Here is a 6,094-nt window from a genome sequence, read left to right on the forward strand (position 1 = left end):
CATAGGAACAGCAGCATCTGTGTTGAGCTTTAGCAAACCAAGAGCAGGGGGATACCAAGTAGAAGGCCATTTGGAAGTGGTAGCGATGTCACAAGAGAGGCCTCGAACCCTATCCCCTTCCTCCACAAAACAGAAGATTTGAGTCACCAAGACCGAAGCCTCCCTAACATCACCACCATGAGAGCGCATATTCCTTCCCCCCATATAAACCACAGGGTCGTGAAAGCTAAATCCAGAGAGTTCCCAGGGTAAACCAAGGTGAGATGGAAAAGAAAATTATCACAAGACGTACCTCGAAAGCCTTCAATCACATCCCAAAGATCTAAGGACTCCCACACTAAACAAGCAAAGGAGCAGACGGCAAAGATATGAAGTACAGTCTCAAAGGCAGCAGAGCAAATGCAGCAACTAGGGAACACAGAGGTCCCCCTACGAGATAAACCAGCTGAGGTGGGGAGAGCATCATAGAATAGGCGCCAAAGGAACACTCTCATCTTCGTTGGGATCTCCGCCTGTCAGATCAAGGACCACCACTTCACCACCCTAGAATCCGAGGTGGAAGCAGCATCAGACATAGTGTGGCGAAGAAGTTGGTATCCACTATTGACTGTGTAGCACCCCTTCTCCTCATAATGCCAAATGAGTCTGTCAGGGACATGAGAAGGGGGCAGTGGAATAAGTGAAATGTCCTCCCGATCCACCTGCTAAAAGGAGTTAGCAATCAAATCATGATTCCAAGTATCCGAAGCAGAGATCAGCTCACCCACCCTTCTGGAAGGGTCGATTGAAAAAGTGATTGGCCTAAAAGAAAAGGGCATTGGGATCCATGGATCAGCACTGATAGAGACACTCTGGCCATCATCTATCCTCCATCTTAGACCTCGAGTCAGGAGCTCTCACCCTTAGATAATGCTCCACCATAAATAAGAACAGCCAGGACCGGCACCGGATGAAAGGAAGTCTGAGTCCCTGAAATACTTTCCTTTCAAAACCCTACTAGCCAGGGAAGAAGGGTCCTGAAAGATCCTCCATGTCTGCTTAGCCACCAGTGTCTGATTAAACATTTGCGGATCTCTAAAGCCCAGACCATCCTTTGACTTTGCTCGACACACCTTCTGCCACCTAACCCAGTGAATCTTCCTCTCACCGAAAGTCGATCCCCACCATAATATCATAATGATAGACTCAATTTCCCTGCACAAAGAAAGGAGAATGCGCAAAATACTCATCACATAGCATGGAATCGCCTGCAAAACAGCTTTCATCATAATCTCCCCCCCCCCAGTTGAGAAAAGAGCCCTCCTCCAAGCTTAGACTCTTTTCCAAACCGAGTCTCTGATTGAAGCAAAAGTCTGACAACAGCTTCTTCCAACCACCGAAAGGAAGGACTAAGTATCGATCATGTGACTGGACCCTATCAAGCCCCAAGATAGAGAAAATAGAGGCCCTTGTATCCTCATCTACACATGTGCTAAAGGTGATGACAGACTTCTGAAAGTTAACTTTTTGACCGGTTGCAACCTCATATACTAGCAGAGTACTCTGGACAGCCTGTGTAGTGGTCTGGGAAGCCTGAATAAAAACCAATGAGTCACCTGCAAAGAACAAGTGAGAAATCTTTGGCCCCAATCGAAAACAAGATAACCCTCTAATGCACCTATTCTCCTCCAGTCTGATGATCAGTGCCGAGAGAGCTTCCATACAGAGAAGAAACAAATATGGAGATAGTGGGCATCCCTGCCGCAGACCACGAGTATGAGTGACCTGACCCACAATCTGCTCATTGAGGCAGAAAGAGAGTGAGGAAGTGGAGATACGGTCTAAAATGAGAAGCCTCCAATGATTTGAAAAACCCATGACCTGAAGGGCCCTATCAATAAACTCCATTCCACTCTATCATATGCCTTACTCATATCTAACTTTAGTGCCATATGGCTAAACTGACCCCGTCTCCTCTTCTGCAATGTGTGGAGAAGTTCAAAAGCAACACTGGCATTATCCTAAATAGATCTCCCTGGGACAAAAGCACTTTAAAGGCATCTGACAATCCGCCAAGAACCCGCTTCAGCCTATTAGCAATGGTTTTCGTGATAATGTTGTAGACCACATTATATAGGTCGATGGGTCTAAAGTCTGTCATAGTCTCAGGTGAATCTTTTTTGGGGATAAGAACCACATTGGTCTTATTCCAAGACTTTATGGATGAGCCCCCATTTAGAATCTCCAAACATACAGTCGAAATATCTGGGCTAATAACAGACCACTGGGACTAAAAAAAGAATGCATGGAAGCCATCTGGGCTGGGTGCCTTTGAAGGGCCCATAGGTTGAAGAGCACCACACACCTCATCACATGTAAAATGCTCAAAAATTGTTCAAAGGTCATCCACTGAAAGCTATGAAGAGATAGCACCACCCACCTCAGCCAAAACCTCCTCTGAAGGAGTGGAAGAAGAAAACAGTTTCGAGAAATAATACTCAATAAGCGTTGCATTTCCCAACTGATCCTCCACCCAAGTGCCATTCGGATGACGTAGGCAGCTAATGAAGCTCTTCCTCCTCCTAGTGGAATCTCTCATATGAAAGAATTTGGTGTTATGATCCCCGTCTCGGAGCTAATCAACCCTAACTCGTTGTCGCCAGAAGCTTTCTTCCTTATACTCAATTACGGTCCCCGTCTCGGAGCCAATCAACCCTAGCTCGCTGTCACCAGAAGCTTTCTTCCCTATACCCCCCCCCCCCCCTCTCCTTCTCTAGCCTTCAAATCTTAGCCATAAAATCCCCCACATTAGGAGAAGAGTAGAGAGACTAGAGCTTTCGCTGAATAACTGACAATCTGTGCCTCCATCTAACAAAATACTCTTGGCTCCAACTACTGAGTTTTGTAGCACAAGACCCTAGCTTCTGACAAACTAACTCACATAGATCCTATTGTGTGGAAATCCCAGGCCAGGCCCTACTAATAACATCATTCAAATCATCCTCTTTGAGCCAAAAGGACTCAAAGCAGAAGGGACGACCATGCCTAACAGGAGGGAGGCAAGAAGCAATAAAATATAACATAATAGGATGATGATCAGAAACAGAAAAATCTAAGTGGTGTACCTCAGTAGTGGGAAATATGTCTCACCAGCTAGAGTCAGCTACCATCCTGTCCAAGCACTCCTGGATATGAGATGTACCAGACTAACGATTAATACAAGTGAAGGTGTGCCTGCGATACCACAAATCTAGTAGCTCACAATGCAACAGAACACTCTGGAAATCTAGCATACTCGGAACATGCACCTGTCTCCCGCCCAGCTTCTCCCCTGGGCTTGCGATGACATTAAAGTCACCTCTACATAACCATGTCTCAGAGGAAAGATCCCTCAACCGTCTCAATAGATCCCAGGACTGGTACTGTAAGTGTTTCTGGGGATGGCCATAAAACCCAGTGAACCTTCAGTTCCTTCTCGCAGAGTCAACAACTAATGCGTCAATGTGCTCAGTAGAAAAAGAACGGATAGTCACATCTAGTTCATCACCCTATAGTAACATGAGTCCACCACTTCTGCCTCTACTATCCACCATAAAGTAATTTTGGAAACCCAACTAAAATCTGATCATTTGCGCCCACCTACCAGAAAGTCTAGTTTCCAAAAGAAAAACTAGACTTGGGGAATGAGTCTGCATCATCCTGTGGAAAGCAGTCAACATTTTAAGGTTTCCCAGTCCCTGAACGTTCCAGCAAAAGCAACACATGGCTCCTGACACCCTGGCCACCAGGGTGCATCTCAACAAGAGTAGAATCTAGACCGGGAACCTCCAATCGTGCCCTCTTCTCATGTACATCCAGAGGATCCTTTAGAGAATCTTTCCTGCATTTGCTCCTTTTCCCTTTCTGTTTGGAGTCCTACTGCCCAGACCCTCTAGCAAGCCTCTTCCAGGTCGATAAAACCCGCTTTCCTGAGGTGGATGTGGAAATTGTAACGTCATGCAAATCAGAGCCAACACTGGTATCCATGGCCAAGGGTGCAAGAGGGGTCTCACATCCCACCGTGACAGGAATAATATGTAGTGGAGCACTACCACCTGAGTTATCAACCTGAGTATCATATGAGACCACCCGAGAGGATGGTTGTTTCTGCCCCTCACGTTCTGCTTCAGTTGCTCCAGAAGACGAGTCTCAAAGACCTTAAAAGATGGAGGGGGTTCTCTGAGCCAAGAACCATATCTGCTTTTGGATATGATAAAAATACCATCAGCTTGTACACTTCGTTTGTCACACTTAGCAGCTTTGTGACCAATAATACCACATGAAAAGTAAAAGGCAGGAAGTCTCTCATAGGTGAGGTAAAGCTTCTCAATCTCCCCGCTCTCTTCAAAGTAAACACATTTGCCTCTTTTTAGAGGCTTAGTAATATCCACGAGAATCCTCAGCCACATTTTGTTATCCCGCAAATCAGTCCATTTAAGCTCCCCTATAAGCGAGCCATAGTCTCTAGCGCACCTCTCGTTCATCACAACAAGTGGTACATTCTTGACATGTACCCAGAACAGAGTTGAAGAGAAATCCAGAGAAGTTGGGGCACCAACCCCACGAGGAACAATCAAATTGAGCAAGTTTCTTTCAAAGCACCACGACCCACCATCAAGCAATTTTTCATTGTCTGTATCGGAATCAAATCTGAAAAGGAAAGTATTCCTTCCACTGTAAGGTTCCACCTAGAAGGGGGCATTTACAGTCTAGATCCTCCTAAGGACACGCTCAAGGCAATCTCTTTTAGCAATCCTCCTACTAAAAACCTTCCCTAAAAGATAGTTGTTGAGAGAAGGCGAATCTATCCGGTCCTTGGTTGACAGAAAACATTGTCATCTTTGTCATCTAAGCTGCATTTGGCACAAAGCTCGGCCAGCCCATCATTATCAATTCTCGCCATGTTTTAACACACTAGCCCCTAAAGATAGAACATAAAAAAGCACCAGTAGCCCAAACAATCAGCAAAACAGCAAGACAGAACGGCTTGAAACAGCGATGTCGTTAATTTGAGACCGAGAGACGGTCTTGAAAAAAGGCGAAGCCGTAGATTTGAGACCGAGAGACGGTCTTGAAACGATGATGCTGTTACTAAAAAATACGGTGATGCCGTTAATATAAGACCGAGAGACGGTCTTGAAACGACGATGCCATTGATTTGAGACCGAGACACAGTCTTGAAACGACGATGCCATTACTAAATATAAAACGGTGATGCCGTTAATATGAGACCGAGAGACGGTCTTAAAACGGTGATGCCATTGGTTTGAGACCGAGAGATGGTCTTGAAACAGTGATATTGTTACTAAGTATGAAATGGTGATGCCGTTCGTGTGAGTTGAGAGGAAAAGGAATTTCGAATGAGCAAAGATGGAGAAAAACAATGCCAGAAAACTGGTGTGAACTGTCGAGGATGCACTGGAAATCACCGATGGAGACCCACCGAAGCCTTGTCGGTGAGAATTACCGATGGGAAACCCCGAGGGCTGCCACGAGGGTTGGGGATGAAACTCAGATCTTGTCAAATAAATTCGCCGCAAACTACCAGAACGAGACAGGAAGGGTCGTGCCGCACGAAGAAGGTAGAAACCGGCCAGAGAAAACCAGAAGCAACAGCCAGATTTAGCCGATAGAGCCCCGTCACGAGGGAGGGGAGAGAAGCGTTACGCGTTTTCAGAGAGAAAACGGATCAGATTCAAATCTAGGGTTTTCAAAACCCTAGTGAGAGGGTGGCGTCTATTTAAAAAATGTTATTGAAATAGCATGTTAGTGTTGTATGAGATTTTCATGGAGAAATATTTGTGTCGTATGAGATTTTTGTGGAGATTTTCATGAAACATTTGAAACCCTTAAGAATATTTAAGCGTGGGCTTTTACAAGTGAGGGTATTTATATGCAAACAAGTGAGGGTATTTATATGCAAAATTGAGTAAATAATATGGTATTCAAGCGTAATTTACCCTATGTTTTATGGATGTTATTAATTTTAGTAAGTGGTTTTAATATGATTAACATGCTTGAAGTTGTTAATAGCATTAGGGTAAATTACACTTAACCTCCATCAACTTTCAAAGTT

Source organism: Asparagus officinalis, chromosome 5 (genome assembly GCF_001876935.1).
Source record: "Asparagus officinalis chromosome 5, Aspof.V1, whole genome shotgun sequence".
In the NCBI taxonomy this organism is placed as follows: domain Eukaryota; kingdom Viridiplantae; phylum Streptophyta; class Magnoliopsida; order Asparagales; family Asparagaceae; genus Asparagus; species Asparagus officinalis.